This window comes from Schistocerca cancellata, unplaced genomic scaffold, assembly GCF_023864275.1.
Source record: "Schistocerca cancellata isolate TAMUIC-IGC-003103 unplaced genomic scaffold, iqSchCanc2.1 HiC_scaffold_317, whole genome shotgun sequence".
Taxonomy (NCBI): domain Eukaryota; kingdom Metazoa; phylum Arthropoda; class Insecta; order Orthoptera; family Acrididae; genus Schistocerca; species Schistocerca cancellata.
In genome coordinates this window covers 47,134-74,913 of record NW_026046335.1, presented here as the reverse complement: position 1 = coordinate 74,913, position 27,780 = coordinate 47,134, and the positions used below count along the sequence as shown (strand labels likewise).

Genomic DNA, 27,780 nt, shown 5'->3' with positions numbered 1-27,780 from the left:
TGCCGTGCTCCTACATTAGACGAGCGCCAACGGCCATACCATGATGAATACACCGGTTCTCGTCCGATCACCGAAGTTAAGCATCATCGGGCCCGGATAGTACTTGGATGGGTGACCGCCTGGGAAACCCGGGTGCTGTTGGCTCCCTTCCTTTTGTTTTTTTGTTATGTCGCCAGCCCAATTTTCAAACTACCTTTCTGTTGTGACAAAGATGCTTCCTTAAGCCTTTTAAACTACTGTAATGGTACGAAAATGCAGTAATTAACTCAGTTTGAGGGAGAATGTGCTAACCAAGTTTGCCAAGAAGACTTTGAAAACGACAAAACAGTACGAATCGGCAGGTGATTTCTGAAATACGTCACCGCCTATTGTTGTGTAGGAGTGTAGAGTTCCAAATTTGATTTGTAACCACGAATGTATTCCTTAGTCGTCTCGTCTCGTCCCGCAGACGTTTGTCGTGCTTGCGCTGTCATATGGACCACGACCCGAGCGGCAGCGAGCGGCAGTCGAGCAAAGTCGGGACAAGTCGGGACGGGGACAGGGACAGGGATAGGAATGGTGCGAATGCACTGCAAACTACGCAGACACCTGGTGTGAGGCGAGGCGAGGCGAGGCGAGGAAGCCCACATCGCTACCAGTGGCGCCCTCCAGCACGACACTGCCACACCCCGCACAGGCCCTCCGCTGAACACCAGGGACAAGATGCGTCCTCCGCTAGTGTCGAAGGCTGCACGCTCCCAGCGAATGACAGGGGGTGCAACGAGCAGCAGTGCGTCTCACACACGCGGCGGTGCGCCCGCCAATTCGGCCGTCGCTCTGCTGGGACGCCGGGCGCGCCTCCCCGCGCCGTCCTCGAGGAACTGGCGGTTGCGGAAGGAAGCGCTTTCGTCAAATGCGGCCGAAAACTAACATTTTGTGTGTTGGGAGAAAAGCCGAACGCGAATTCTGCCGTGCTCCTACATTAGATGAGCGCCAACGGCCATACCATGATGAATACACCGGTTCTCGTCCGATCACCGTAGTTAAGCATCATCGGGCCCGGCTAGTACTTGGATGGGTGACCGCCTGGGAAACCCGGGTGCTGTTGGCTCCCTTCCTTTTGTTTTTTTGTTATGTCGCCAGCCCAATTTTCAAACTACCTTTCTGTTGTGACAAAGATGCTTCCTTAAGCCTTTTAAACTACTGTAATGGTACGAAAATGCAGTAATTAACTCAGTTTGAGGGAGAATGTGCTAACCAAGTTTGCCAAGAAGACTTTGAAAACGACAAAACAGTACGAATCGGCAGGTGATTTCTGAAATACGTCACCGCCTATTGTTGTGTAGGAGTGTAGAGTTCCAAATTTGATTTGTAACCACGAATGTATTCCTTAGTCGTCTCGTCTCGTCCCGCAGACGTTTGTCGTGCTTGCGCTGTCATATGGACCACGACCCGAGCGGCAGCGAGCGGCAGTCGAGCAAAGTCGGGACAAGTCGGGACGGGGACAGGGACAGGGATAGGAATGGTGCGAATGCACTGCAAACTACGCAGACACCTGGTGTGAGGCGAGGCGAGGCGAGGCGAGGCGAGGAAGCCCACATCGCTACCAGTGGCGCCCTCCAGCACGACACTGCCACACCCCGCACAGGCGCTCCGCTGAACACCAGGGACAAGATGCGTCCTCCGCTAGTGTCGAAGGCTGCACGCGCCCAGCGAATGACAGGGGGTGCAACGAGCAGCAGTGCGTCTCACACAAGCGGCGGTGCGCCCGCCAATTTGGCCGTCGCTCTGCTGGGACGCCGGGCGCGCCTCCCCGCGCCGTCCTCGAGGAACTGGCGGTTGCGGAAGGAAGCGCTTTCGTCAAATGCGGCCGAAAACTAACATTTTGTGTGTTGGGAGAAAAGCCGAACGCGAATTCTGCCGTGCTCCTACATTAGATGAGCGCCAACGGCCATACCATGATGAATACACCGGTTCTCGTCCGATCACCGTAGTTAAGCATCATCGGGCCCGGCTAGTACTTGGATGGGTGACCGCCTGGGAAACCCGGGTGCTGTTGGCTCCCTTCCTTTTGTTTTTTCGTTATGTCGCCAGCCCAATTTTCAAACTACCTTTCTGTTGTGACAAAGATGCTTCCTTAAGCCTTTTAAACTACTGTAATGGTACGAAAATGCAGTAATTAACTCAGTTTGAGGGAGAATGTGCTAACCAAGTTTGCCAAGAAGACTTTGAAAACGACAAAACAGTACGAATCGGCAGGTGATTTCTGAAATACGTCACCGCCTATTGTTGTGTAGGAGTGTAGAGTTCCAAATTTGATTTGTAACCACGAATGTATTCCTTAGTCGTCTCGTCTCGTCCCGCAGACGTTTGTCGTGCTTGCGCTGTCATATGGACCACGACCCGAGCGGCAGCGAGCGGCAGTCGAGCAAAGTCGGGACAAGTCGGGACGGGGACAGGGACAGGGATAGGAATGGTGCGAATGCACTGCAAACTACGCAGACACCTGGTGTGAGGCGAGGCGAGGCGAGGCGAGGCGAGGAAGCCCACATCGCTACCAGTGGCGCCCTCCAGCACGACACTGCCACACCCCGCACAGGCCCTCCGCTGAACACCAGGGACAAGATGCGTCCTCCGCTAGTGTCGAAGGCTGCACGCGCCCAGCGAATGACAGGGGGTGCAACGAGCAGCAGTGCGTCTCACACACGCGGCGGTGCGCCCGCCAATTCGGCCGTCGCTCTGCTGGGACGCCGGGCGCGCCTCCCCGCGCCGTCCTCGAGGAACTGGCGGTTGCGGAAGGAAGCGCTTTCGTCAAATGCGGCCGAAAACTAACATTTTGTGTGTTGGGAGAAAAGCCGAACGCGAATTCTGCCGTGCTCCTACATTAGATGAGCGCCAACGGCCATACCATGATGAATACACCGGTTCTCGTCCGATCACCGTAGTTAAGCATCATCGGGCCCGGCTAGTACTTGGATGGGTGACCGCCTGGGAAACCCGGGTGCTGTTGGCTCCCTTCCTTTTGTTTTTTCGTTATGTCGCCAGCCCAATTTTCAAACTACCTTTCTGTTGTGACAAAGATGCTTCCTTAAGCCTTTTAAACTACTGTAATGGTACGAAAATGCAGTAATTAACTCAGTTTGAGGGAGAATGTGCTAACCAAGTTTGCCAAGAAGACTTTGAAAACGACAAAACAGTACGAATCGGCAGGTGATTTCTGAAATACGTCACCGCCTATTGTTGTGTAGGAGTGTAGAGTTCCAAATTTGATTTGTAACCACGAATGTATTCCTTAGTCGTCTCGTCTCGTCCCGCAGACGTTTGTCGTGCTTGCGCTGTCATATGGACCACGACCCGAGCGGCAGCGAGCGGCAGTCGAGCAAAGTCGGGACAAGTCGGGACGGGGACAGGGACAGGGATAGGAATGGTGCGAATGCACTGCAAACTACGCAGACACCTGGTGTGAGGCGAGGCGAGGCGAGGCGAGGAAGCCCACATCGCTACCAGTGGCGCCCTCCAGCACGACACTGCCACACCCCGCACAGGCCCTCCGCTGAACACCAGGGACAAGATGCGTCCTCCGCTAGTGTCGAAGGCTGCACGCGCCCCGCGAATGACAGGGGGTGCAACGAGCAGCAGTGCGTCTCACACACGCGGCGGTGCGCCCGCCAATTCGGCCGTCGCTCTGCTGGGACGCCGGGCGCGCCTCCCCGCGCCGTCCTCGAGGAACTGGCGGTTGCGGAAGGAAGCGCTTTCGTCAAATGCGGCCGAAAACTAACATTTTGTGTGTTGGGAGAAAAGCCGAACGCGAATTCTGCCGTGCTCCTACATTAGATGAGCGCCAACGGCCATACCATGATGAATACACCGGTTCTCGTCCGATCACCGTAGTTAAGCATCATCGGGCCCGGCTAGTACTTGGATGGGTGACCGCCTGGGAAACCCGGGTGCTGTTGGCTCCCTTCCTTTTGTTTTTTCGTTATGTCGCCAGCCCAATTTTCAAACTACCTTTCTGTTGTGACAAAGATGCTTCCTTAAGCCTTTTAAACTACTGTAATGGTACGAAAATGCAGTAATTAACTCAGTTTGAGGGAGAATGTGCTAACCAAGTTTGCCAAGAAGACTTTGAAAACGACAAAACAGTACGAATCGGCAGGTGATTTCTGAAATACGTCACCGCCTATTGTTGTGTAGGAGTGTAGAGTTCCAAATTTGATTTGTAACCACGAATGTATTCCTTAGTCGTCTCGTCTCGTCCCGCAGACGTTTGTCGTGCTTGCGCTGTCATATGGACCACGACCCGAGCGGCAGCGAGCGGCAGTCGAGCAAAGTCGGGACAAGTCGGGACGGGGACAGGGACAGGGATAGGAATGGTGCGAATGCACTGCAAACTACGCAGACACCTGGTGTGAGGCGAGGCGAGGCGAGGCGAGGCGAGGAAGCCCACATCGCTACCAGTGGCGCCCTCCAGCACGACACTGCCACACCCCGCACAGGCGCTCCGCTGAACACCAGGGACAAGATGCGTCCTCCGCTAGTGTCGAAGGCTGCACGCGCCCAGCGAATGACAGGGGGTGCAACGAGCAGCAGTGCGTCTCACACACGCGGCGGTGCGCCCGCCAATTTGGCCGTCGCTCTGCTGGGACGCCGGGCGCGCCTCCCCGCGCCGTCCTCGAGGAACTGGCGGTTGCGGAAGGAAGCGCTTTCGTCAAATGCGGCCGAAAACTAACATTTTGTGTGTTGGGAGAAAAGCCGAACGCGAATTCTGCCGTGCTCCTACATTAGATGAGCGCCAACGGCCATACCATGATGAATACACCGGTTCTCGTCCGATCACCGTAGTAAAGCATCATCGGGCCCGGCTAGTACTTGGATGGGTGACCGCCTGGGAAACCCGGGTGCTGTTGGCTCCCTTCCTTTTGTTTTTTTGTTATGTCGCCAGCCCAATTTTCAAACTACCTTTCTGTTGTGACAAAGATGCTTCCTTAAGCCTTTTAAACTACTGTAATGGTACGAAAATGCAGTAATTAACTCAGTTTGAGGGAGAATGTGCTAACCAAGTTTGCCAAGAAGACTTTGAAAACGACAAAACAGTACGAATCGGCAGGTGATTTCTGAAATACGTCACCGCCTATTGTTGTGTAGGAGTGTAGAGTTCCAAATTTGATTTGTAACCACGAATGTATTCCTTAGTCGTCTCGTCTCGTCCCGCAGACGTTTGTCGTGCTTGCGCTGTCATATGGACCACGACCCGAGCGGCAGCGAGCGGCAGTCGAGCAAAGTCGGGACAAGTCGGGACGGGGACAGGGACAGGGATAGGAATGGTGCGAATGCACTGCAAACTACGCAGACACCTGGTGTGAGGCGAGGCGAGGCGAGGCGAGGCGAGGAAGCCCACATCGCTACCAGTGGCGCCCTCCAGCACGACACTGCCACACCCCGCACAGGCGCTCCGCTGAACACCAGGGACAAGATGCGTCCTCCGCTAGTGTCGAAGGCTGCACGCGCCCAGCGAATGACAGGGGGTGCAACGAGCAGCAGTGCGTCTCACACACGCGGCGGTGCGCCCGCCAATTTGGCCGTCGCTCTGCTGGGACGCCGGGCGCGCCTCCCCGCGCCGTCCTCGAGGAACTGGCGGTTGCGGAAGGAAGCGCTTTCGTCAAATGCGGCCGAAAACTAACATTTTGTGTGTTGGGAGAAAAGCCGAACGCGAATTCTGCCGTGCTCCTACATTAGATGAGCGCCAACGGCCATACCATGATGAATACACCGGTTCTCGTCCGATCACCGTAGTTAAGCATCATCGGGCCCGGCTAGTACTTGGATGGGTGACCGCCTGGGAAACCCGGGTGCTGTTGGCTCCCTTCCTTTTGTTTTTTTGTTATGTCGCCAGCCCAATTTTCAAACTACCTTTCTGTTGTGACAAAGATGCTTCCTTAAGCCTTTTAAACTACTGTAATGGTACGAAAATGCAGTAATTAACTCAGTTTGAGGGAGAATGTGCTAACCAAGTTTGCCAAGAAGACTTTGAAAACGACAAAGCAGTACGAATCGGCAGGTGATTTCTGAAATACGTCACCGCCTATTGTTGTGTAGGAGTGTAGAGTTCCAAATTTGATTTGTAACCACGAATGTATTCCTTAGTCGTCTCGTCTCGTCCCGCAGACGTTTGTCGTGCTTGCGCTGTCATATGGACCACGACCCGAGCGGCAGCGAGCGGCAGTCGAGCAAAGTCGGGACAAGTCGGGACGGGGACAGGGACAGGGATAGGAATGGTGCGAATGCACTGCAAACTACGCAGACACCTGGTGTGATGCGAGGCGAGGCGAGGAAGCCCACATCGCTACCAGTGGCGCCCTCCAGCATGACACTGCCACACCCCGCACAGGCCCTCCGCTGAACACCAGGGACAAGATGCGTCCTCCGCTAGTGTCGAAGGCTGCACGCGCCCAGCGAATGACAGGGGGTGCAACGAGCAGCAGTGCGTCTCACACACGCGGCGGTGCGCCCGCCAATTCGGCCGTCGCTCTGCTGGGACGCCGGGCGCGCCTCCCCGCGCCGTCCTCGAGGAACTGGCGGTTGCGGAAGGAAGCGCTTTCGTCAAATGCGGCCGAAAACTAACATTTTGTGTGTTGGGAGAAAAGCCGAACGCGAATTCTGCCGTGCTCCTACATTAGATGAGCGCCAACGGCCATACCATGATGAATACACCGGTTCTCGTCCGATCACCGTAGTTAAGCATCATCGGGCCCGGCTAGTACTTGGATGGGTGACCGCCTGGGAAACCCGGGTGCTGTTGGCTCCCTTCCTTTTGTTTTTTCGTTATGTCGCCAGCCCAATTTTCAAACTACCTTTCTGTTGTGACAAAGATGCTTCCTTAAGCCTTTTAAACTACTGTAATGGTACGAAAATGCAGTAATTAACTCAGTTTGAGGGAGAATGTGCTAACCAAGTTTGCCAAGAAGACTTTGAAAACGACAAAACAGTACGAATCGGCAGGTGATTTCTGAAATACGTCACCGCCTATTGTTGTGTAGGAGTGTAGAGTTCCAAATTTGATTTGTAACCACGAATGTATTCCTTAGTCGTCTCGTCTCGTCCCGCAGACGTTTGTCGTGCTTGCGCTGTCATATGGACCACGACCCGAGCGGCAGCGAGCGGCAGTCGAGCAAAGTCGGGACAAGTCGGGACGGGGACAGGGACAGGGATAGGAATGGTGCGAATGCACTGCAAACTACGCAGACACCTGGTGTGAGGCGAGGCGAGGCGAGGCGAGGAAGCCCACATCGCTACCAGTGGCGCCCTCCAGCACGACACTGCCACACCCCGCACAGGCCCTCCGCTGAACACCAGGGACAAGATGCGTCCTCCGCTAGTGTCGAAGGCTGCACGCGCCCCGCGAATGACAGGGGGTGCAACGAGCAGCAGTGCGTCTCACACACGCGGCGGTGCGCCCGCCAATTCGGCCGTCGCTCTGCTGGGACGCCGGGCGCGCCTCCCCGCGCCGTCCTCGAGGAACTGGCGGTTGCGGAAGGAAGCGCTTTCGTCAAATGCGGCCGAAAACTAACATTTTGTGTGTTGGGAGAAAAGCCGAACGCGAATTCTGCCGTGCTCCTACATTAGATGAGCGCCAACGGCCATACCATGATGAATACACCGGTTCTCGTCCGATCACCGTAGTTAAGCATCATCGGGCCCGGCTAGTACTTGGATGGGTGACCGCCTGGGAAACCCGGGTGCTGTTGGCTCCCTTCCTTTTGTTTTTTCGTTATGTCGCCAGCCCAATTTTCAAACTACCTTTCTGTTGTGACAAAGATGCTTCCTTAAGCCTTTTAAACTACTGTAATGGTACGAAAATGCAGTAATTAACTCAGTTTGAGGGAGAATGTGCTAACCAAGTTTGCCAAGAAGACTTTGAAAACGACAAAACAGTACGAATCGGCAGGTGATTTCTGAAATACGTCACCGCCTATTGTTGTGTAGGAGTGTAGAGTTCCAAATTTGATTTGTAACCACGAATGTATTCCTTAGTCGTCTCGTCTCGTCCCGCAGACGTTTGTCGTGCTTGCGCTGTCATATGGACCACGACCCGAGCGGCAGCGAGCGGCAGTCGAGCAAAGTCGGGACAAGTCGGGACGGGGACAGGGACAGGGATAGGAATGGTGCGAATGCACTGCAAACTACGCAGACACCTGGTGTGAGGCGAGGCGAGGCGAGGCGAGGCGAGGAAGCCCACATCGCTACCAGTGGCGCCCTCCAGCACGACACTGCCACACCCCGCACAGGCGCTCCGCTGAACACCAGGGACAAGATGCGTCCTCCGCTAGTGTCGAAGGCTGCACGCGCCCAGCGAATGACAGGGGGTGCAACGAGCAGCAGTGCGTCTCACACACGCGGCGGTGCGCCCGCCAATTTGGCCGTCGCTCTGCTGGGACGCCGGGCGCGCCTCCCCGCGCCGTCCTCGAGGAACTGGCGGTTGCGGAAGGAAGCGCTTTCGTCAAATGCGGCCGAAAACTAACATTTTGTGTGTTGGGAGAAAAGCCGAACGCGAATTCTGCCGTGCTCCTACATTAGATGAGCGCCAACGGCCATACCATGATGAATACACCGGTTCTCGTCCGATCACCGTAGTTAAGCATCATCGGGCCCGGCTAGTACTTGGATGGGTGACCGCCTGGGAAACCCGGGTGCTGTTGGCTCCCTTCCTTTTGTTTTTTTGTTATGTCGCCAGCCCAATTTTCAAACTACCTTTCTGTTGTGACAAAGATGCTTCCTTAAGCCTTTTAAACTACTGTAATGGTACGAAAATGCAGTAATTAACTCAGTTTGAGGGAGAATGTGCTAACCAAGTTTGCCAAGAAGACTTTGAAAACGACAAAGCAGTACGAATCGGCAGGTGATTTCTGAAATACGTCACCGCCTATTGTTGTGTAGGAGTGTAGAGTTCCAAATTTGATTTGTAACCACGAATGTATTCCTTAGTCGTCTCGTCTCGTCCCGCAGACGTTTGTCGTGCTTGCGCTGTCATATGGACCACGACCCGAGCGGCAGCGAGCGGCAGTCGAGCAAAGTCGGGACAAGTCGGGACGGGGACAGGGACAGGGATAGGAATGGTGCGAATGCACTGCAAACTACGCAGACACCTGGTGTGATGCGAGGCGAGGCGAGGACGCCCACATCGCTACCAGTGGCGCCCTCCAGCATGACACTGCCACACCCCGCACAGGCCCTCCGCTGAACACCAGGGACAAGATGCGTCCTCCGCTAGTGTCGAAGGCTGCACGCGCCCAGCGAATGACAGGGGGTGCAACGAGCAGCAGTGCGTCTCACACACGCGGCGGTGCGCCCGCCAATTCGGCCGTCGCTCTGCTGGGACGCCGGGCGCGCCTCCCCGCGCCGTCCTCGAGGAACTGGCGGTTGCGGAAGGAAGCGCTTTCGTCAAATGCGGCCGAAAACTAACATTTTGTGTGTTGGGAGAAAAGCCGAACGTGAATTCTGCCGTGCTCCTACATTAGACGAGCGCCAACGGCCATACCATGATGAATACACCGGTTCTCGTCCGATCACCGAAGTTAAGCATCATCGGGCCCGGATAGTACTTGGATGGGTGACCGCCTGGGAAACCCGGGTGCTGTTGGCTCCCTTCCTTTTGTTTTTTTGTTATGTCGCCAGCCCAATTTTCAAACTACCTTTCTGTTGTGACAAAGATGCTTCCTTAAGCCTTTTAAACTACTGTAATGGTACGAAAATGCAGTAATTAACTCAGTTTGAGGGAGAATGTGCTAACCAAGTTTGCCAAGAAGACTTTGAAAACGACAAAACAGTACGAATCGGCAGGTGATTTCTGAAATACGTCACCGCCTATTGTTGTGTAGGAGTGTAGAGTTCCAAATTTGATTTGTAACCACGAATGTATTCCTTAGTCGTCTCGTCTCGTCCCGCAGACGTTTGTCGTGCTTGCGCTATCATATGGACCACGACCCGAGCGGCAGCGAGCGGCAGTCGAGCAAAGTCGGGACAAGTCGGGACGGGGACAGGGACAGGGATAGGAATGGTGCGAATGCACTGCAAACTACGCAGACACCTGGTGTGAGGCGAGGCGAGGCGAGGAGAGGCGAGGAAGCCCACATCGCTACCAGTGGCGCCCTCCAGCACGACACTGCCACACCCCGCACAGGCCCTCCGCTGAACACCAGGGACAAGATGCGTCCTCCGCTAGTGTCGAAGGCTGCACGCGCCCAGCGAATGACAGGGGGTGCAACGAGCAGCAGTGCGTCTCACACACGCGGCGGTGCGCCCGCCAATTCGGCCGTCGCTCTGCTGGGACGCCGGGCGCGCCTCCCCGCGCCGTCCTCGAGGAACTGGCGGTTGCGGAAGGAAGCGCTTTCGTCAAATGCGGCCGAAAACTAACATTTTGTGTGTTGGGAGAAAAGCCGAACGCGAATTCTGCCGTGCTCCTACATTAGATGAGCGCCAACGGCCATACCATGATGAATACACCGGTTCTCGTCCGATCACCGTAGTTAAGCATCATCGGGCCCGGCTAGTACTTGGATGGGTGACCGCCTGGGAAACCCGGGTGCTGTTGGCTCCCTTCCTTTTGTTTTTTTGTTATGTCGCCAGCCCAATTTTCAAACTACCTTTCTGTTGTGACAAAGATGCTTCCTTAAGCCTTTTAAACTACTGTAATGGTACGAAAATGCAGTAATTAACTCAGTTTGAGGGAGAATGTGCTAACCAAGTTTGCCAAGAAGACTTTGAAAACGACAAAACAGTACGAATCGGCAGGTGATTTCTGAAATACGTCACCGCCTATTGTTGTGTAGGAGTGTAGAGTTCCAAATTTGATTTGTAACCACGAATGTATTCCTTAGTCGTCTCGTCTCGTCCCGCAGACGTTTGTCGTGCTTGCGCTGTCATATGGACCACGACCCGAGCGGCAGCGAGCGGCAGTCGAGCAAAGTCGGGACAAGTCGGGACGGGGACAGGGACAGGGATAGGAATGGTGCGAATGCACTGCAAACTACGCAGACACCTGGTGTGAGGCGAGGCGAGGCGAGGAAGCCCACATCGCTACCAGTGGCGCCCTCCAGCACGACACTGCCACACCCCGCACAGGCCCTCCGCTGAACACCAGGGACAAGATGCGTCCTCCGCTAGTGTCGAAGGCTGCACGCGCCCAGCGAATGACAGGGGGTGCAACGAGCAGCAGTGCGTCTCACACACGCGGCGGTGCGCCCGCCAATTCGGCCGTCGCTCTGCTGGGACGCCGGGCGCGCCTCCCCGCGCCGTCCTCGAGGAACTGGCGGTTGCGGAAGGAAGCGCTTTCGTCAAATGCGGCCGAAAACTAACATTTTGTGTGTTGGGAGAAAAGCCGAACGCGAATTCTGCCGTGCTCCTACATTAGATGAGCGCCAACGGCCATACCATGATGAATACACCGGTTCTCGTCCGATCACCGTAGTTAAGCATCATCGGGCCCGGCTAGTACTTGGATGGGTGACCGCCTGGGAAACCCGGGTGCTGTTGGCTCCCTTCCTTTTGTTTTTTTGTTATGTCGCCAGCCCAATTTTCAAACTACCTTTCTGTTGTGACAAAGATGCTTCCTTAAGCCTTTTAAACTACTGTAATGGTACGAAAATGCAGTAATTAACTCAGTTTGAGGGAGAATGTGCTAACCAAGTTTGCCAAGAAGACTTTGAAAACGACAAAACAGTACGAATCGGCAGGTGATTTCTGAAATACGTCACCGCCTATTGTTGTGTAGGAGTGTAGAGTTCCAAATTTGATTTGTAACCACGAATGTATTCCTTAGTCGTCTCGTCTCGTCCCGCAGACGTTTGTCGTGCTTGCGCTGTCATATGGACCACGACCCGAGCGGCAGCGAGCGGCAGTCGAGCAAAGTCGGGACAAGTCGGGACGGGGACAGGGACAGGGATAGGAATGGTGCGAATGCACTGCAAACTACGCAGACACCTGGTGTGAGGCGAGGCGAGGCGAGGAAGCCCACATCGCTACCAGTGGCGCCCTCCAGCATGACACTGCCACACCCCGCACAGGCCCTCCGCTGAACACCAGGGACAAGATGCGTCCTCCGCTAGTGTCGAAGGCTGCACGCGCCCAGCGAATGACAGGGGGTGCAACGAGCAGCAGTGCGTCTCACACACGCGGCGGTGCGGCCGCCAATTCGGCCGTCGCTCTGCTGGGACGCCGGGCGCGCCTCCCCGCGCCGTCCTCGAGGAACTGGCGGTTGCGGAAGGAAGCGCTTTCGTCAAATGCGGCCGAAAACTAACATTTTGTGTGTTGGGAGAAAAGCCGAACGTGAATTCTGCCGTGCTCCTACATTAGACGAGCGCCAACGGCCATACCATGATGAATACACCGGTTCTCGTCCGATCACCGAAGTTAAGCATCATCGGGCCCGGATAGTACTTGGATGGGTGACCGCCTGGGAAACCCGGGTGCTGTTGGCTCCCTTCCTTTTGTTTTTTTGTTATGTCGCCAGCCCAATTTTCAAACTACCTTTCTGTTGTGACAAAGATGCTTCCTTAAGCCTTTTAAACTACTGTAATGGTACGAAAATGCAGTAATTAACTCAGTTTGAGGGAGAATGTGCTAACCAAGTTTGCCAAGAAGACTTTGAAAACGACAAAACAGTACGAATCGGCAGGTGATTTCTGAAATACGTCACCGCCTATTGTTGTGTAGGAGTGTAGAGTTCCAAATTTGATTTGTAACCACGAATGTATTCCTTAGTCGTCTCGTCTCGTCCCGCAGACGTTTGTCGTGCTTGCGCTGTCATATGGACCACGACCCTAGCGGCAGCGAGCGGCAGTCGAGCAAAGTCGGGACAAGTCGGGACGGGGACAGGGACAGGGATAGGAATGGTGCGAATGCACTGCAAACTACGCAGACACCTGGTGTGAGGCGAGGCGAGGCGAGGAGAGGCGAGGAAGCCCACATCGCTACCAGTGGCGCCCTCCAGCACGACACTGCCACACCCCGCACAGGCCCTCCGCTGAACACCAGGGACAAGATGCGTCCTCCGCTAGTGTCGAAGGCTGCACGCGCCCAGCGAATGACAGGGGGTGCAACGAGCAGCAGTGCGTCTCACACACGCGGCGGTGCGCCCGCCAATTCGGCCGTCGCTCTGCTGGGACGCCGGGCGCGCCTCCCCGCGCCGTCCTCGAGGAACTGGCGGTTGCGGAAGGAAGCGCTTTCGTCAAATGCGGCCGAAAACTAACATTTTGTGTGTTGGGAGAAAAGCCGAACGCGAATTCTGCCGTGCTCCTACATTAGATGAGCGCCAACGGCCATACCATGATGAATACACCGGTTCTCGTCCGATCACCGTAGTTAAGCATCATCGGGCCCGGCTAGTACTTGGATGGGTGACCGCCTGGGAAACCCGGGTGCTGTTGGCTCCCTTCCTTTTGTTTTTTTGTTATGTCGCCAGCCCAATTTTCAAACTACCTTTCTGTTGTGACAAAGATGCTTCCTTAAGCCTTTTAAACTACTGTAATGGTACGAAAATGCAGTAATTAACTCAGTTTGAGGGAGAATGTGCTAACCAAGTTTGCCAAGAAGACTTTGAAAACGACAAAACAGTACGAATCGGCAGGTGATTTCTGAAATACGTCACCGCCTATTGTTGTGTAGGAGTGTAGAGTTCCAAATTTGATTTGTAACCACGAATGTATTCCTTAGTCGTCTCGTCTCGTCCCGCAGACGTTTGTCGTGCTTGCGCTGTCATATGGACCACGACCCGAGCGGCAGCGAGCGGCAGTCGAGCAAAGTCGGGACAAGTCGGGACGGGGACAGGGACAGGGATAGGAATGGTGCGAATGCACTGCAAACTACGCAGACACCTGGTGTGAGGCGAGGCGAGGCGAGGCGAGGAAGCCCACATCGCTACCAGTGGCGCCCTCCAGCACGACACTGCCACACCCCGCACAGGCCCTCCGCTGAACACCAGGGACAAGATGCGTCCTCCGCTAGTGTCGAAGGCTGCACGCGCCCAGCGAATGACAGGGGGTGCAACGAGCAGCAGTGCGTCTCACACACGCGGCGGTGCGCCCGCCAATTCGGCCGTCGCTCTGCTGGGACGCCGGGCGCGCCTCCCCGCGCCGTCCTCGAGGAACTGGCGGTTGCGGAAGGAAGCGCTTTCGTCAAATGCGGCCGAAAACTAACATTTTGTGTGTTGGGAGAAAAGCCGAACGCGAATTCTGCCGTGCTCCTACATTAGATGAGCGCCAACGGCCATACCATGATGAATACACCGGTTCTCGTCCGATCACCGTAGTTAAGCATCATCGGGCCCGGCTAGTACTTGGATGGGTGACCGCCTGGGAAACCCGGGTGCTGTTGGCTCCCTTCCTTTTGTTTTTTTGTTATGTCGCCAGCCCAATTTTCAAACTACCTTTCTGTTGTGACAAAGATGCTTCCTTAAGCCTTTTAAACTACTGTAATGGTACGAAAATGCAGTAATTAACTCAGTTTGAGGGAGAATGTGCTAACCAAGTTTGCCAAGAAGACTTTGAAAACGACAAAACAGTACGAATCGGCAGGTGATTTCTGAAATACGTCACCGCCTATTGTTGTGTAGGAGTGTAGAGTTCCAAATTTGATTTGTAACCACGAATGTATTCCTTAGTCGTCTCGTCTCGTCCCGCAGACGTTTGTCGTGCTTGCGCTGTCATATGGACCACGACCCGAGCGGCAGCGAGCGGCAGTCGAGCAAAGTCGGGACAAGTCGGGACGGGGACAGGGACAGGGATAGGAATGGTGCGAATGCACTGCAAACTACGCAGACACCTGGTGTGAGGCGAGGCGAGGCGAGGAAGCCCACATCGCTACCAGTGGCGCCCTCCAGCACGACACTGCCACACCCCGCACAGGCCCTCCGCTGAACACCAGGGACAAGATGCGTCCTCCGCTAGTGTCGAAGGCTGCACGCGCCCAGCGAATGACAGGGGGTGCAACGAGCAGCAGTGCGTCTCACACACGCGGCGGTGCGCCCGCCAATTCGGCCGTCGCTCTGCTGGGACGCCGGGCGCGCCTCCCCGCGCCGTCCTCGAGGAACTGGCGGTTGCGGAAGGAAGCGCTTTCGTCAAATGCGGCCGAAAACTAACATTTTGTGTGTTGGGAGAAAAGCCGAACGCGAATTCTGCCGTGCTCCTACATTAGATGAGCGCCAACGGCCATACCATGATGAATACACCGGTTCTCGTCCGATCACCGTAGTTAAGCATCATCGGGCCCGGCTAGTACTTGGATGGGTGACCGCCTGGGAAACCCGGGTGCTGTTGGCTCCCTTCCTTTTGTTTTTTTGTTATGTCGCCAGCCCAATTTTCAAACTACCTTTCTGTTGTGACAAAGATGCTTCCTTAAGCCTTTTAAACTACTGTAATGGTACGAAAATGCAGTAATTAACTCAGTTTGAGGGAGAATGTGCTAACCAAGTTTGCCAAGAAGACTTTGAAAACGACAAAACAGTACGAATCGGCAGGTGATTTCTGAAATACGTCACCGCCTATTGTTGTGTAGGAGTGTAGAGTTCCAAATTTGATTTGTAACCACGAATTTATTCCTTAGTCGTCTCGTCTCGTCTCGTCTCGTCTCCTCCCGCAGACGTTTGTCGTGCTTGCGCTGTCATATGGACCACGACCCGAGCGGCAGCGAGCGGCAGTCGAGCAAAGTCGGGACAAGTCGGGACGGGGACAGGGACAGGGATAGGAATGGTGCGAATGCACTGCAAACTACGCAGACACCTGGTGTGAGGCGAGGCGAGGCGAGGAAGCCCACATCGCTACCAGTGGCGCCCTCCAGCACGACACTGCCACACCCCGCACAGGCCCTCCGCTGAACACCAGGGACAAGATGCGTCCTCCGCTAGTGTCGAAGGCTGCACGCGCCCAGCGAATGACAGGGGGTGCAACGAGCAGCAGTGCGTCTCACACACGCGGCGGTGCGCCCGCCAATTCGGCCGTCGCTCTGCTGGGACGCCGGGCGCGCCTCCCCGCGCCGTCCTCGAGGAACTGGCGGTTGCGGAAGGAAGCGCTTTCGTCAAATGCGGCCGAAAACTAACATTTTGTGTGTTGGGAGAAAAGCCGAACGCGAATTCTGCCGTGCTCCTACATTAGATGAGCGCCAACGGCCATACCATGATGAATACACCGGTTCTCGTCCGATCACCGTAGTTAAGCATCATCGGGCCCGGCTAGTACTTGGATGGGTGACCGCCTGGGAAACCCGGGTGCTGTTGGCTCCCTTCCTTTTGTTTTTTTGTTATGTCGCCAGCCCAATTTTCAAACTACCTTTCTGTTGTGACAAAGATGCTTCCTTAAGCCTTTTAAACTACTGTAATGGTACGAAAATGCAGTAATTAACTCAGTTTGAGGGAGAATGTGCTAACCAAGTTTGCCAAGAAGACTTTGAAAACGACAAAACAGTACGAATCGGCAGGTGATTTCTGAAATACGTCACCGCCTATTGTTGTGTAGGAGTGTAGAGTTCCAAATTTGATTTGTAACCACGAATGTATTCCTTAGTCGTCTCGTCTCGTCCCGCAGACGTTTGTCGTGCTTGCGCTGTCATATGGACCACGACCCGAGCGGCAGCGAGCGGCAGTCGAGCAAAGTCGGGACAAGTCGGGACGGGGACAGGGACAGGGATAGGAATGGTGCGAATGCACTGCAAACTACGCAGACACCTGGTGTGAGGCGAGGCGAGGCGAGGCGAGGAAGCCCACATCGCTACCAGTGGCGCCCTCCAGCACGACACTGCCACACCCCGCACAGGCCCTCCGCTGAACACCAGGGACAAGATGCGTCCTCCGCTAGTGTCGAAGGCTGCACGCGCCCAGCGAATGACAGGGGGTGCAACGAGCAGCAGTGCGTCTCACACACGCGGCGGTGCGCCCGCCAATTCGGCCGTCGCTCTGCTGGGACGCCGGGCGCGCCTCCCCGCGCCGTCCTCGAGGAACTGGCGGTTGCGGAAGGAAGCGCTTTCGTCAAATGCGGCCGAAAACTAACATTTTGTGTGTTGGGAGAAAAGCCGAACGCGAATTCTGCCGTGCTCCTACATTAGATGAGCGCCAACGGCCATACCATGATGAATACACCGGTTCTCGTCCGATCACCGTAGTTAAGCATCATCGGGCCCGGCTAGTACTTGGATGGGTGACCGCCTGGGAAACCCGGGTGCTGTTGGCTCCCTTCCTTTTGTTTTTTTGTTATGTCGCCAGCCCAATTTTCAAACTACCTTTCTGTTGTGACAAAGATGCTTCCTTAAGCCTTTTAAACTACTGTAATGGTACGAAAATGCAGTAATTAACTCAGTTTGAGGGAGAATGTGCTAACCAAGTTTGCCAAGAAGACTTTGAAAACGACAAAACAGTACGAATCGGCAGGTGATTTCTGAAATACGTCACCGCCTATTGTTGTGTAGGAGTGTAGAGTTCCAAATTTGATTTGTAACCACGAATGTATTCCTTAGTCGTCTCGTCTCGTCCCGCAGACGTTTGTCGTGCTTGCGCTGTCATATGGACCACGACCCGAGCGGCAGCGAGCGGCAGTCGAGCAAAGTCGGGACAAGTCGGGACGGGGACAGGGACAGGGATAGGAATGGTGCGAATGCACTGCAAACTACGCAGACACCTGGTGTGAGGCGAGGCGACGCGAGGAAGCCCACATCGCTACCAGTGGCGCCCTCCAGCATGACACTGCCACACCCCGCACAGGCCCTCCGCTGAACACCAGGGACAAGATGCGTCCTCCGCTAGTGTCGAAGGCTGCACGCGCCCAGCGAATGACAGGGGGTGCAACGAGCAGCAGTGCGTCTCACACACGCGGCGGTGCGGCCGCCAATTCGGCCGTCGCTCTGCTGGGACGCCGGGCGCGCCTCCCCGCGCCGTCCTCGAGGAACTGGCGGTTGCGGAAGGAAGCGCTTTCGTCAAATGCGGCCGAAAACTAACATTTTGTGTGTTGGGAGAAAAGCCGAACGTGAATTCTGCCGTGCTCCTACATTAGACGAGCGCCAACGGCCATACCATGATGAATACACCGGTTCTCGTCCGATCACCGAAGTTAAGCATCATCGGGCCCGGATAGTACTTGGATGGGTGACCGCCTGGGAAACCCGGGTGCTGTTGGCTCCCTTCCTTTTGTTTTTTTGTTATGTCGCCAGCCCAATTTTCAAACTACCTTTCTGTTGTGACAAAGATGCTTCCTTAAGCCTTTTAAACTACTGTAATGGTACGAAAATGCAGTAATTAACTCAGTTTGAGGGAGAATGTGCTAACCAAGTTTGCCAAGAAGACTTTGAAAACGACAAAACAGTACGAATCGGCAGGTGATTTCTGAAATACGTCACCGCCTATTGTTGTGTAGGAGTGTAGAGTTCCAAATTTGATTTGTAACCACGAATGTATTCCTTAGTCGTCTCGTCTCGTCCCGCAGACGTTTGTCGTGCTTGCGCTGTCATATGGACCACGACCCTAGCGGCAGCGAGCGGCAGTCGAGCAAAGTCGGGACAAGTCGGGACGGGGACAGGGACAGGGATAGGAATGGTGCGAATGCACTGCAAACTACGCAGACACCTGGTGTGAGGCGAGGCGAGGCGAGGCGAGGAAGCCCACATCGCTACCAGTGGCGCCCTCCAGCACGACACTGCCACACCCCGCACAGGCCCTCCGCTGAACACCAGGGACAAGATGCGTCCTCCGCTAGTGTCGAAGGCTGCACGCGCCCAGCGAATGACAGGGGGTGCAACGAGCAGCAGTGCGTCTCACACACGCGGCGGTGCGCCCGCCAATTCGGCCGTCGCTCTGCTGGGACGCCGGGCGCGCCTCCCCGCGCCGTCCTCGAGGAACTGGCGGTTGCGGAAGGAAGCGCTTTCGTCAAATGCGGCCGAAAACTAACATTTTGTGTGTTGGGAGAAAAGCCGAACGCGAATTCTGCCGTGCTCCTACATTAGATGAGCGCCAACGGCCATACCATGATGAATACACCGGTTCTCGTCCGATCACCGTAGTTAAGCATCATCGGGCCCGGCTAGTACTTGGATGGGTGACCGCCTGGGAAACCCGGGTGCTGTTGGCTCCCTTCCTTTTGTTTTTTTGTTATGTCGCCAGCCCAATTTTCAAACTACCTTTCTGTTGTGACAAAGATGCTTCCTTAAGCCTTTTAAACTACTGTAATGGTACGAAAATGCAGTAATTAACTCAGTTTGAGGGAGAATGTGCTAACCAAGTTTGCCAAGAAGACTTTGAAAACGACAAAACAGTACGAATCGGCAGGTGATTTCTGAAATACGTCACCGCCTATTGTTGTGTAGGAGTGTAGAGTTCCAAATTTGATTTGTAACCACGAATTTATTCCTTAGTCGTCTCGTCTCGTCTCGTCTCGTCTCCTCCCGCAGACGTTTGTCGTGCTTGCGCTGTCATATGGACCACGACCCGAGCGGCAGCGAGCGGCAGTCGAGCAAAGTCGGGACAAGTCGGGACGGGGACAGGGACAGGGATAGGAATGGTGCGAATGCACTGCAAACTACGCAGACACCTGGTGTGAGGCGAGGCGAGGCGAGGAAGCCCACATCGCTACCAGTGGCGCCCTCCAGCACGACACTGCCACACCCCGCACAGGCCCTCCGCTGAACACCAGGGACAAGATGCGTCCTCCGCTAGTGTCGAAGGCTGCACGCGCCCAGCGAATGACAGGGGGTGCAACGAGCAGCAGTGCGTCTCACACACGCGGCGGTGCGCCCGCCAATTCGGCCGTCGCTCTGCTGGGACGCCGGGCGCGCCTCCCCGCGCCGTCCTCGAGGAACTGGCGGTTGCGGAAGGAAGCGCTTTCGTCAAATGCGGCCGAAAACTAACATTTTGTGTGTTGGGAGAAAAGCCGAACGCGAATTCTGCCGTGCTCCTACATTAGATGAGCGCCAACGGCCATACCATGATGAATACACCGGTTCTCGTCCGATCACCGTAGTTAAGCATCATCGGGCCCGGCTAGTACTTGGATGGGTGACCGCCTGGGAAACCCGGGTGCTGTTGGCTCCCTTCCTTTTGTTTTTTTGTTATGTCGCCAGCCCAATTTTCAAACTACCTTTCTGTTGTGACAAAGATGCTTCCTTAAGCCTTTTAAACTACTGTAATGGTACGAAAATGCAGTAATTAACTCAGTTTGAGGGAGAATGTGCTAACCAAGTTTGCCAAGAAGACTTTGAAAACGACAAAACAGTACGAATCGGCAGGTGATTTCTGAAATACGTCACCGCCTATTGTTGTGTAGGAGTGTAGAGTTCCAAATTTGATTTGTAACCACGAATGTATTCCTTAGTCGTCTCGTCTCGTCCCGCAGACGTTTGTCGTGCTTGCGCTGTCATATGGACCACGACCCGAGCGGCAGCGAGCGGCAGTCGAGCAAAGTCGGGACAAGTCGGGACGGGGACAGGGACAGGGATAGGAATGGTGCGAATGCACTGCAAACTACGCAGACACCTGGTGTGAGGCGAGGCGAGGCGAGGCGAGGAAGCCCACATCGCTACCAGTGGCGCCCTCCAGCACGACACTGCCACACCCCGCACAGGCCCTCCGCTGAACACCAGGGACAAGATGCGTCCTCCGCTAGTGTCGAAGGCTGCACGCGCCCAGCGAATGACAGGGGGTGCAACGAGCAGCAGTGCGTCTCACACACGCGGCGGTGCGCCCGCCAATTCGGCCGTCGCTCTGCTGGGACGCCGGGCGCGCCTCCCCGCGCCGTCCTCGAGGAACTGGCGGTTGCGGAAGGAAGCGCTTTCGTCAAATGCGGCCGAAAACTAACATTTTGTGTGTTGGGAGAAAAGCCGAACGCGAATTCTGCCGTGCTCCTACATTAGATGAGCGCCAACGGCCATACCATGATGAATACACCGGTTCTCGTCCGATCACCGTAGTTAAGCATCATCGGGCCCGGCTAGTACTTGGATGGGTGACCGCCTGGGAAACCCGGGTGCTGTTGGCTCCCTTCCTTTTGTTTTTTTGTTATGTCGCCAGCCCAATTTTCAAACTACCTTTCTGTTGTGACAAAGATGCTTCCTTAAGCCTTTTAAACTACTGTAATGGTACGAAAATGCAGTAATTAACTCAGTTTGAGGGAGAATGTGCTAACCAAGTTTGCCAAGAAGACTTTGAAAACGACAAAACAGTACGAATCGGCAGGTGATTTCTGAAATACGTCACCGCCTATTGTTGTGTAGGAGTGTAGAGTTCCAAATTTGATTTGTAACCACGAATGTATTCCTTAGTCGTCTCGTCTCGTCCCGCAGACGTTTGTCGTGCTTGCGCTGTCATATGGACCACGACCCGAGCGGCAGCGAGCGGCAGTCGAGCAAAGTCGGGACAAGTCGGGACGGGGACAGGGACAGGGATAGGAATGGTGCGAATGCACTGCAAACTACGCAGACACCTGGTGTGAGGCGAGGCGAGGCGAGGAAGCCCACATCGCTACCAGTGGCGCCCTCCAGCATGACACTGCCACACCCCGCACAGGCCCTCCGCTGAACACCAGGGACAAGATGCGTCCTCCGCTAGTGTCGAAGGCTGCACGCGCCCAGCGAATGACAGGGGGTGCAACGAGCAGCAGTGCGTCTCACACACGCGGCGGTGCGGCCGCCAATTCGGCCGTCGCTCTGCTGGGACGCCGGGCGCGCCTCCCCGCGCCGTCCTCGAGGAACTGGCGGTTGCGGAAGGAAGCGCTTTCGTCAAATGCGGCCGAAAACTAACATTTTGTGTGTTGGGAGAAAAGCCGAACGTGAATTCTGCCGTGCTCCTACATTAGACGAGCGCCAACGGCCATACCATGATGAATACACCGGTTCTCGTCCGATCACCGAAGTTAAGCATCATCGGGCCCGGATAGTACTTGGATGGGTGACCGCCTGGGAAACCCGGGTGCTGTTGGCTCCCTTCCTTTTGTTTTTTTGTTATGTCGCCAGCCCAATTTTCAAACTACCTTTCTGTTGTGACAAAGATGCTTCCTTAAGCCTTTTAAACTACTGTAATGGTACGAAAATGCAGTAATTAACTCAGTTTGAGGGAGAATGTGCTAACCAAGTTTGCCAAGAAGACTTTGAAAACGACAAAACAGTACGAATCGGCAGGTGATTTCTGAAATACGTCACCGCCTATTGTTGTGTAGGAGTGTAGAGTTCCAAATTTGATTTGTAACCACGAATGTATTCCTTAGTCGTCTCGTCTCGTCCCGCAGACGTTTGTCGTGCTTGCGCTGTCATATGGACCACGACCCTAGCGGCAGCGAGCGGCAGTCGAGCAAAGTCGGGACAAGTCGGGACGGGGACAGGGACAGGGATAGGAATGGTGCGAATGCACTGCAAACTACGCAGACACCTGGTGTGAGGCGAGGCGAGGCGAGGAGAGGCGAGGAAGCCCACATCGCTACCAGTGGCGCCCTCCAGCACGACACTGCCACACCCCGCACAGGCCCTCCGCTGAACACCAGGGACAAGATGCGTCCTCCGCTAGTGTCGAAGGCTGCACGCGCCCAGCGAATGACAGGGGGTGCAACGAGCAGCAGTGCGTCTCACACACGCGGCGGTGCGCCCGCCAATTCGGCCGTCGCTCTGCTGGGACGCCGGGCGCGCCTCCCCGCGCCGTCCTCGAGGAACTGGCGGTTGCGGAAGGAAGCGCTTTCGTCAAATGCGGCCGAAAACTAACATTTTGTGTGTTGGGAGAAAAGCCGAACGCGAATTCTGCCGTGCTCCTACATTAGATGAGCGCCAACGGCCATACCATGATGAATACACCGGTTCTCGTCCGATCACCGTAGTTAAGCATCATCGGGCCCGGCTAGTACTTGGATGGGTGACCGCCTGGGAAACCCGGGTGCTGTTGGCTCCCTTCCTTTTGTTTTTTTGTTATGTCGCCAGCCCAATTTTCAAACTACCTTTCTGTTGTGACAAAGATGCTTCCTTAAGCCTTTTAAACTACTGTAATGGTACGAAAATGCAGTAATTAACTCAGTTTGAGGGAGAATGTGCTAACCAAGTTTGCCAAGAAGACTTTGAAAACGACAAAACAGTACGAATCGGCAGGTGATTTCTGAAATACGTCACCGCCTATTGTTGTGTAGGAGTGTAGAGTTCCAAATTTGATTTGTAACCACGAATGTATTCCTTAGTCGTCTCGTCTCGTCCCGCAGACGTTTGTCGTGCTTGCGCTGTCATATGGACCACGACCCGAGCGGCAGCGAGCGGCAGTCGAGCAAAGTCGGGACAAGTCGGGACGGGGACAGGGACAGGGATAGGAATGGTGCGAATGCACTGCAAACTACGCAGACACCTGGTGTGAGGCGAGGCGAGGCGAGGAAGCCCACATCGCTACCAGTGGCGCCCTCCAGCACGACACTGCCACACCCCGCACAGGCCCTCCGCTGAACACCAGGGACAAGATGCGTCCTCCGCTAGTGTCGAAGGCTGCACGCGCCCAGCGAATGACAGGGGGTGCAACGAGCAGCAGTGCGTCTCACACACGCGGCGGTGCGCCCGCCAATTCGGCCGTCGCTCTGCTGGGACGCCGGGCGCGCCTCCCCGCGCCGTCCTCGAGGAACTGGCGGTTGCGGAAGGAAGCGCTTTCGTCAAATGCGGCCGAAAACTAACATTTTGTGTGTTGGGAGAAAAGCCGAACGCGAATTCTGCCGTGCTCCTACATTAGATGAGCGCCAACGGCCATACCATGATGAATACACCGGTTCTCGTCCGATCACCGTAGTTAAGCATCATCGGGCCCGGCTAGTACTTGGATGGGTGACCGCCTGGGAAACCCGGGTGCTGTTGGCTCCCTTCCTTTTGTTTTTTTGTTATGTCGCCAGCCCAATTTTCAAACTACCTTTCTGTTGTGACAAAGATGCTTCCTTAAGCCTTTTAAACTACTGTAATGGTACGAAAATGCAGTAATTAACTCAGTTTGAGGGAGAATGTGCTAACCAAGTTTGCCAAGAAGACTTTGAAAACGACAAAACAGTACGAATCGGCAGGTGATTTCTGAAATACGTCACCGCCTATTGTTGTGTAGGAGTGTAGAGTTCCAAATTTGATTTGTAACCACGAATGTATTCCTTAGTCGTCTCGTCTCGTCCCGCAGACGTTTGTCGTGCTTGCGCTGTCATATGGACCACGACCCGAGCGGCAGCGAGCGGCAGTCGAGCAAAGTCGGACAAGTCGGGACGGGGACAGGGACAGGGATAGGAATGGTGCGAATGCACTGCAAACTACGCAGACACCTGGTGTGAGGCGAGGCGAGGCGAGGAAGCCCACATCGCTACCAGTGGCGCCCTCCAGCATGACACTGCCACACCCCGCACAGGCCCTCCGCTGAACACCAGGGACAAGATGCGTCCTCCGCTAGTGTCGAAGGCTGCACGCGCCCAGCGAATGACAGGGGGTGCAACGAGCAGCAGTGCGTCTCACACACGCGGCGGTGCGCCCGCCAATTCGGCCGTCGCTCTGCTGGGACGCCGGGCGCGCCTCCCCGCGCCGTCCTCGAGGAACTGGCGGTTGCGGAAGGAAGCGCTTTCGTCAAATGGCGGCCGAAAACTAACATTTTGTGTGTTGGGAGAAAAGCCGAACGTGAATTCTGCCGTGCTCCTACATTAGACGAGCGCCAACGGCCATACCATGATGAATACACCGGTTCTCGTCCGATCACCGAAGTTAAGCATCATCGGGCCCGGATAGTACTTGGATGGGTGACCGCCTGGGAAACCCGGGTGCTGTTGGCTCCCTTCCTTTTGTTTTTTTGTTATGTCGCCAGCCCAATTTTCAAACTACCTTTCTGTTGTGACAAAGATGCTTCCTTAAGCCTTTTAAACTACTGTAATGGTACGAAAATGCAGTAATTAACTCAGTTTGAGGGAGAATGTGCTAACCAAGTTTGCCAAGAAGACTTTGAAAACGACAAAACAGTACGAATCGGCAGGTGATTTCTGAAATACGTCACCGCCTATTGTTGTGTAGGAGTGTAGAGTTCCAAATTTGATTTGTAACCACGAATGTATTCCTTAGTCGTCTCGTCTCGTCCCGCAGACGTTTGTCGTGCTTGCGCTGTCATATGGACCACGACCCGAGCGGCAGCGAGCGGCAGTCGAGCAAAGTCGGGACAAGTCGGGACGGGGACAGGGACAGGGATAGGAATGGTGCGAATGCACTGCAAACTACGCAGACACCTGGTGTGAGGCGAGGCGAGGCGAGGCGAGGAAGCCCACATCGCTACCAGTGGCGCCCTCCAGCACGACACTGCCACACCCCGCACAGGCCCTCCGCTGAACACCAGGGACAAGATGCGTCCTCCGCTAGTGTCGAAGGCTGCACGCGCCCAGCGAATGACAGGGGGTGCAACGAGCAGCAGTGCGTCTCACACACGCGGCGGTGCGCCCGCCAATTCGGCCGTCGCTCTGCTGGGACGCCGGGCGCGCCTCCCCGCGCCGTCCTCGAGGAACTGGCGGTTGCGGAAGGAAGCGCTTTCGTCAAATGCGGCCGAAAACTAACATTTTGTGTGTTGGGAGAAAAGCCGAACGCGAATTCTGCCGTGCTCCTACATTAGATGAGCGCCAACGGCCATACCATGATGAATACACCGGTTCTCGTCCGATCACCGTAGTTAAGCATCATCGGGCCCGGCTAGTACTTGGATGGGTGACCGCCTGGGAAACCCGGGTGCTGTTGGCTCCCTTCCTTTTGTTTTTTTGTTATGTCGCCAGCCCAATTTTCAAACTACCTTTCTGTTGTGACAAAGATGCTTCCTTAAGCCTTTTAAACTACTGTAATGGTACGAAAATGCAGTAATTAACTCAGTTTGAGGGAGAATGTGCTAACCAAGTTTGCCAAGAAGACTTTGAAAACGACAAAACAGTACGAATCGGCAGGTGATTTCTGAAATACGTCACCGCCTATTGTTGTGTAGGAGTGTAGAGTTCCAAATTTGATTTGTAACCACGAATGTATTCCTTAGTCGTCTCGTCTCGTCCGCAGACGTTTGTCGTGCTTGCGCTGTCATATGGACCACGACCCGAGCGGCAGCGAGCGGCAGTCGAGCAAAGTCGGGACAAGTCGGGACGGGGACAGGGACAGGGATAGGAATGGTGCGAATGCACTGCAAACTACGCAGACACCTGGTGTGAGGCGAGGCGAGGCGAGGAAGCCCACATCGCTACCAGTGGCGCCCTCCAGCACGACACTGCCACACCCCGCACAGGCCCTCCGCTGAACACCAGGGACAAGATGCGTCCTCCGCTAGTGTCGAAGGCTGCACGCGCCCAGCGAATGACAGGGGGTGCAACGAGCAGCAGTGCGTCTCACACACGCGGCGGTGCGCCCGCCAATTCGGCCGTCGCTCTGCTGGGACGCCGGGCGCGCCTCCCCGCGCCGTCCTCGAGGAACTGGCGGTTGCGGAAGGAAGCGCTTTCGTCAAATGCGGCCGAAAACTAACATTTTGTGTGTTGGGAGAAAAGCCGAACGCGAATTCTGCCGTGCTCCTACATTAGATGAGCGCCAACGGCCATACCATGATGAATACACCGGTTCTCGTCCGATCACCGTAGTTAAGCATCATCGGGCCCGGCTAGTACTTGGATGGGTGACCGCCTGGGAAACCCGGGTGCTGTTGGCTCCCTTCCTTTTGTTTTTTTGTTATGTCGCCAGCCCAATTTTCAAACTACCTTTCTGTTGTGACAAAGATGCTTCCTTAAGCCTTTTAAACTACTGTAATGGTACGAAAATGCAGTAATTAACTCAGTTTGAGGGAGAATGTGCTAACCAAGTTTGCCAAGAAGACTTTGAAAACGACAAAACAGTACGAATCGGCAGGTGATTTCTGAAATACGTCACCGCCTATTGTTGTGTAGGAGTGTAGAGTTCCAAATTTGATTTGTAACCACGAATGTATTCCTTAGTCGTCTCGTCTCGTCCCGCAGACGTTTGTCGTGCTTGCGCTGTCATATGGACCACGACCCGAGCGGCAGCGAGCGGCAGTCGAGCAAAGTCGGGACAAGTCGGGACGGGGACAGGGACAGGGATAGGAATGGTGCGAATGCACTGCAAACTACGCAGACACCTGGTGTGAGGCGAGGCGAGGCGAGGAAGCCCACATCGCTACCAGTGGCGCCCTCCAGCACGACACTGCCACACCCCGCACAGGCCCTCCGCTGAACACCAGGGACAAGATGCGTCCTCCGCTAGTGTCGAAGGCTGCACGCGCCCAGCGAATGACAGGGGGTGCAACGAGCAGCAGTGCGTCTCACACACGCGGCGGTGCGCCCGCCAATTCGGCCGTCGCTCTGCTGGGACGCCGGGCGCGCCTCCCCGCGCCGTCCTCGAGGAACTGGCGGTTGCGGAAGGAAGCGCTTTCGTCAAATGCGGCCGAAAACTAACATTTTGTGTGTTGGGAGAAAAGCCGAACGCGAATTCTGCCGTGCTCCTACATTAGATGAGCGCCAACGGCCATACCATGATGAATACACCGGTTCTCGTCCGATCACCGTAGTTAAGCATCATCGGGCCCGGCTAGTACTTGGATGGGTGACCGCCTGGGAAACCCGGGTGCTGTTGGCTCCCTTCCTTTTGTTTTTTTGTTATGTCGCCAGCCCAATTTTCAAACTACCTTTCTGTTGTGACAAAGATGCTTCCTTAAGCCTTTTAAACTACTGTAATGGTACGAAAATGCAGTAATTAACTCAGTTTGAGGGAGAATGTGCTAACCAAGTTTGCCAAGAAGACTTTGAAAACGACAAAACAGTACGAATCGGCAGG

At 55.1% G+C, this 27,780-nt stretch overlaps 30 non-coding genes across 30 annotated transcripts; all 30 read left to right on the top strand.

The window, feature by feature from the left end:
• Positions 1-25: 25 nt before the first annotated feature.
• LOC126115234 (5S ribosomal RNA) lies at positions 26-144 on the top strand. Its single transcript, XR_007525289.1, has one exon. It is a non-coding gene; the product is annotated as a 5S ribosomal RNA (ribosomal RNA).
• An 827-nt stretch (positions 145-971) lies between these two features.
• Positions 972-1,090, top strand: LOC126115278 (5S ribosomal RNA). The gene has a single exon (XR_007525329.1). It is a non-coding gene; the product is annotated as a 5S ribosomal RNA (ribosomal RNA).
• Positions 1,091-1,922: 832 nt separating this feature from the next.
• On the top strand, positions 1,923-2,041 carry LOC126115277 (5S ribosomal RNA). The gene has a single exon (XR_007525328.1). It is a non-coding gene; the product is annotated as a 5S ribosomal RNA (ribosomal RNA).
• An 832-nt stretch (positions 2,042-2,873) lies between these two features.
• LOC126115276 (5S ribosomal RNA) lies at positions 2,874-2,992 on the top strand. Its single transcript, XR_007525327.1, has one exon. It is a non-coding gene; the product is annotated as a 5S ribosomal RNA (ribosomal RNA).
• An 827-nt stretch (positions 2,993-3,819) lies between these two features.
• LOC126115275 (5S ribosomal RNA) lies at positions 3,820-3,938 on the top strand. The gene has a single exon (XR_007525326.1). It is a non-coding gene; the product is annotated as a 5S ribosomal RNA (ribosomal RNA).
• Positions 3,939-4,770: 832 nt separating this feature from the next.
• Positions 4,771-4,889, top strand: LOC126115383 (5S ribosomal RNA). The gene has a single exon (XR_007525423.1). It is a non-coding gene; the product is annotated as a 5S ribosomal RNA (ribosomal RNA).
• Positions 4,890-5,721: 832 nt separating this feature from the next.
• LOC126115274 (5S ribosomal RNA) lies at positions 5,722-5,840 on the top strand. Its single transcript, XR_007525325.1, has one exon. It is a non-coding gene; the product is annotated as a 5S ribosomal RNA (ribosomal RNA).
• Positions 5,841-6,662: 822 nt separating this feature from the next.
• LOC126115273 (5S ribosomal RNA) lies at positions 6,663-6,781 on the top strand. The gene has a single exon (XR_007525324.1). It is a non-coding gene; the product is annotated as a 5S ribosomal RNA (ribosomal RNA).
• Positions 6,782-7,608: 827 nt separating this feature from the next.
• LOC126115271 (5S ribosomal RNA) lies at positions 7,609-7,727 on the top strand. The gene has a single exon (XR_007525322.1). It is a non-coding gene; the product is annotated as a 5S ribosomal RNA (ribosomal RNA).
• An 832-nt stretch (positions 7,728-8,559) lies between these two features.
• On the top strand, positions 8,560-8,678 carry LOC126115270 (5S ribosomal RNA). Its single transcript, XR_007525321.1, has one exon. It is a non-coding gene; the product is annotated as a 5S ribosomal RNA (ribosomal RNA).
• Positions 8,679-9,500: 822 nt separating this feature from the next.
• On the top strand, positions 9,501-9,619 carry LOC126115222 (5S ribosomal RNA). Its single transcript, XR_007525278.1, has one exon. It is a non-coding gene; the product is annotated as a 5S ribosomal RNA (ribosomal RNA).
• An 832-nt stretch (positions 9,620-10,451) lies between these two features.
• Positions 10,452-10,570, top strand: LOC126115269 (5S ribosomal RNA). Its single transcript, XR_007525320.1, has one exon. It is a non-coding gene; the product is annotated as a 5S ribosomal RNA (ribosomal RNA).
• Positions 10,571-11,392: 822 nt separating this feature from the next.
• On the top strand, positions 11,393-11,511 carry LOC126115267 (5S ribosomal RNA). The gene has a single exon (XR_007525319.1). It is a non-coding gene; the product is annotated as a 5S ribosomal RNA (ribosomal RNA).
• An 822-nt stretch (positions 11,512-12,333) lies between these two features.
• LOC126115210 (5S ribosomal RNA) lies at positions 12,334-12,452 on the top strand. The gene has a single exon (XR_007525267.1). It is a non-coding gene; the product is annotated as a 5S ribosomal RNA (ribosomal RNA).
• Positions 12,453-13,284: 832 nt separating this feature from the next.
• LOC126115266 (5S ribosomal RNA) lies at positions 13,285-13,403 on the top strand. Its single transcript, XR_007525318.1, has one exon. It is a non-coding gene; the product is annotated as a 5S ribosomal RNA (ribosomal RNA).
• Positions 13,404-14,230: 827 nt separating this feature from the next.
• LOC126115264 (5S ribosomal RNA) lies at positions 14,231-14,349 on the top strand. Its single transcript, XR_007525316.1, has one exon. It is a non-coding gene; the product is annotated as a 5S ribosomal RNA (ribosomal RNA).
• An 822-nt stretch (positions 14,350-15,171) lies between these two features.
• Positions 15,172-15,290, top strand: LOC126115263 (5S ribosomal RNA). The gene has a single exon (XR_007525315.1). It is a non-coding gene; the product is annotated as a 5S ribosomal RNA (ribosomal RNA).
• Positions 15,291-16,127: 837 nt separating this feature from the next.
• LOC126115262 (5S ribosomal RNA) lies at positions 16,128-16,246 on the top strand. The gene has a single exon (XR_007525314.1). It is a non-coding gene; the product is annotated as a 5S ribosomal RNA (ribosomal RNA).
• An 827-nt stretch (positions 16,247-17,073) lies between these two features.
• On the top strand, positions 17,074-17,192 carry LOC126115261 (5S ribosomal RNA). The gene has a single exon (XR_007525313.1). It is a non-coding gene; the product is annotated as a 5S ribosomal RNA (ribosomal RNA).
• Positions 17,193-18,014: 822 nt separating this feature from the next.
• On the top strand, positions 18,015-18,133 carry LOC126115198 (5S ribosomal RNA). The gene has a single exon (XR_007525256.1). It is a non-coding gene; the product is annotated as a 5S ribosomal RNA (ribosomal RNA).
• An 827-nt stretch (positions 18,134-18,960) lies between these two features.
• On the top strand, positions 18,961-19,079 carry LOC126115260 (5S ribosomal RNA). Its single transcript, XR_007525312.1, has one exon. It is a non-coding gene; the product is annotated as a 5S ribosomal RNA (ribosomal RNA).
• Positions 19,080-19,916: 837 nt separating this feature from the next.
• Positions 19,917-20,035, top strand: LOC126115258 (5S ribosomal RNA). The gene has a single exon (XR_007525310.1). It is a non-coding gene; the product is annotated as a 5S ribosomal RNA (ribosomal RNA).
• An 827-nt stretch (positions 20,036-20,862) lies between these two features.
• Positions 20,863-20,981, top strand: LOC126115256 (5S ribosomal RNA). Its single transcript, XR_007525309.1, has one exon. It is a non-coding gene; the product is annotated as a 5S ribosomal RNA (ribosomal RNA).
• Positions 20,982-21,803: 822 nt separating this feature from the next.
• Positions 21,804-21,922, top strand: LOC126115186 (5S ribosomal RNA). Its single transcript, XR_007525245.1, has one exon. It is a non-coding gene; the product is annotated as a 5S ribosomal RNA (ribosomal RNA).
• An 832-nt stretch (positions 21,923-22,754) lies between these two features.
• On the top strand, positions 22,755-22,873 carry LOC126115255 (5S ribosomal RNA). The gene has a single exon (XR_007525308.1). It is a non-coding gene; the product is annotated as a 5S ribosomal RNA (ribosomal RNA).
• An 822-nt stretch (positions 22,874-23,695) lies between these two features.
• Positions 23,696-23,814, top strand: LOC126115254 (5S ribosomal RNA). Its single transcript, XR_007525307.1, has one exon. It is a non-coding gene; the product is annotated as a 5S ribosomal RNA (ribosomal RNA).
• An 822-nt stretch (positions 23,815-24,636) lies between these two features.
• On the top strand, positions 24,637-24,755 carry LOC126115174 (5S ribosomal RNA). The gene has a single exon (XR_007525234.1). It is a non-coding gene; the product is annotated as a 5S ribosomal RNA (ribosomal RNA).
• An 827-nt stretch (positions 24,756-25,582) lies between these two features.
• Positions 25,583-25,701, top strand: LOC126115253 (5S ribosomal RNA). The gene has a single exon (XR_007525306.1). It is a non-coding gene; the product is annotated as a 5S ribosomal RNA (ribosomal RNA).
• An 821-nt stretch (positions 25,702-26,522) lies between these two features.
• On the top strand, positions 26,523-26,641 carry LOC126115252 (5S ribosomal RNA). The gene has a single exon (XR_007525305.1). It is a non-coding gene; the product is annotated as a 5S ribosomal RNA (ribosomal RNA).
• An 822-nt stretch (positions 26,642-27,463) lies between these two features.
• On the top strand, positions 27,464-27,582 carry LOC126115251 (5S ribosomal RNA). The gene has a single exon (XR_007525304.1). It is a non-coding gene; the product is annotated as a 5S ribosomal RNA (ribosomal RNA).
• Positions 27,583-27,780: the final 198 nt, after the last annotated feature.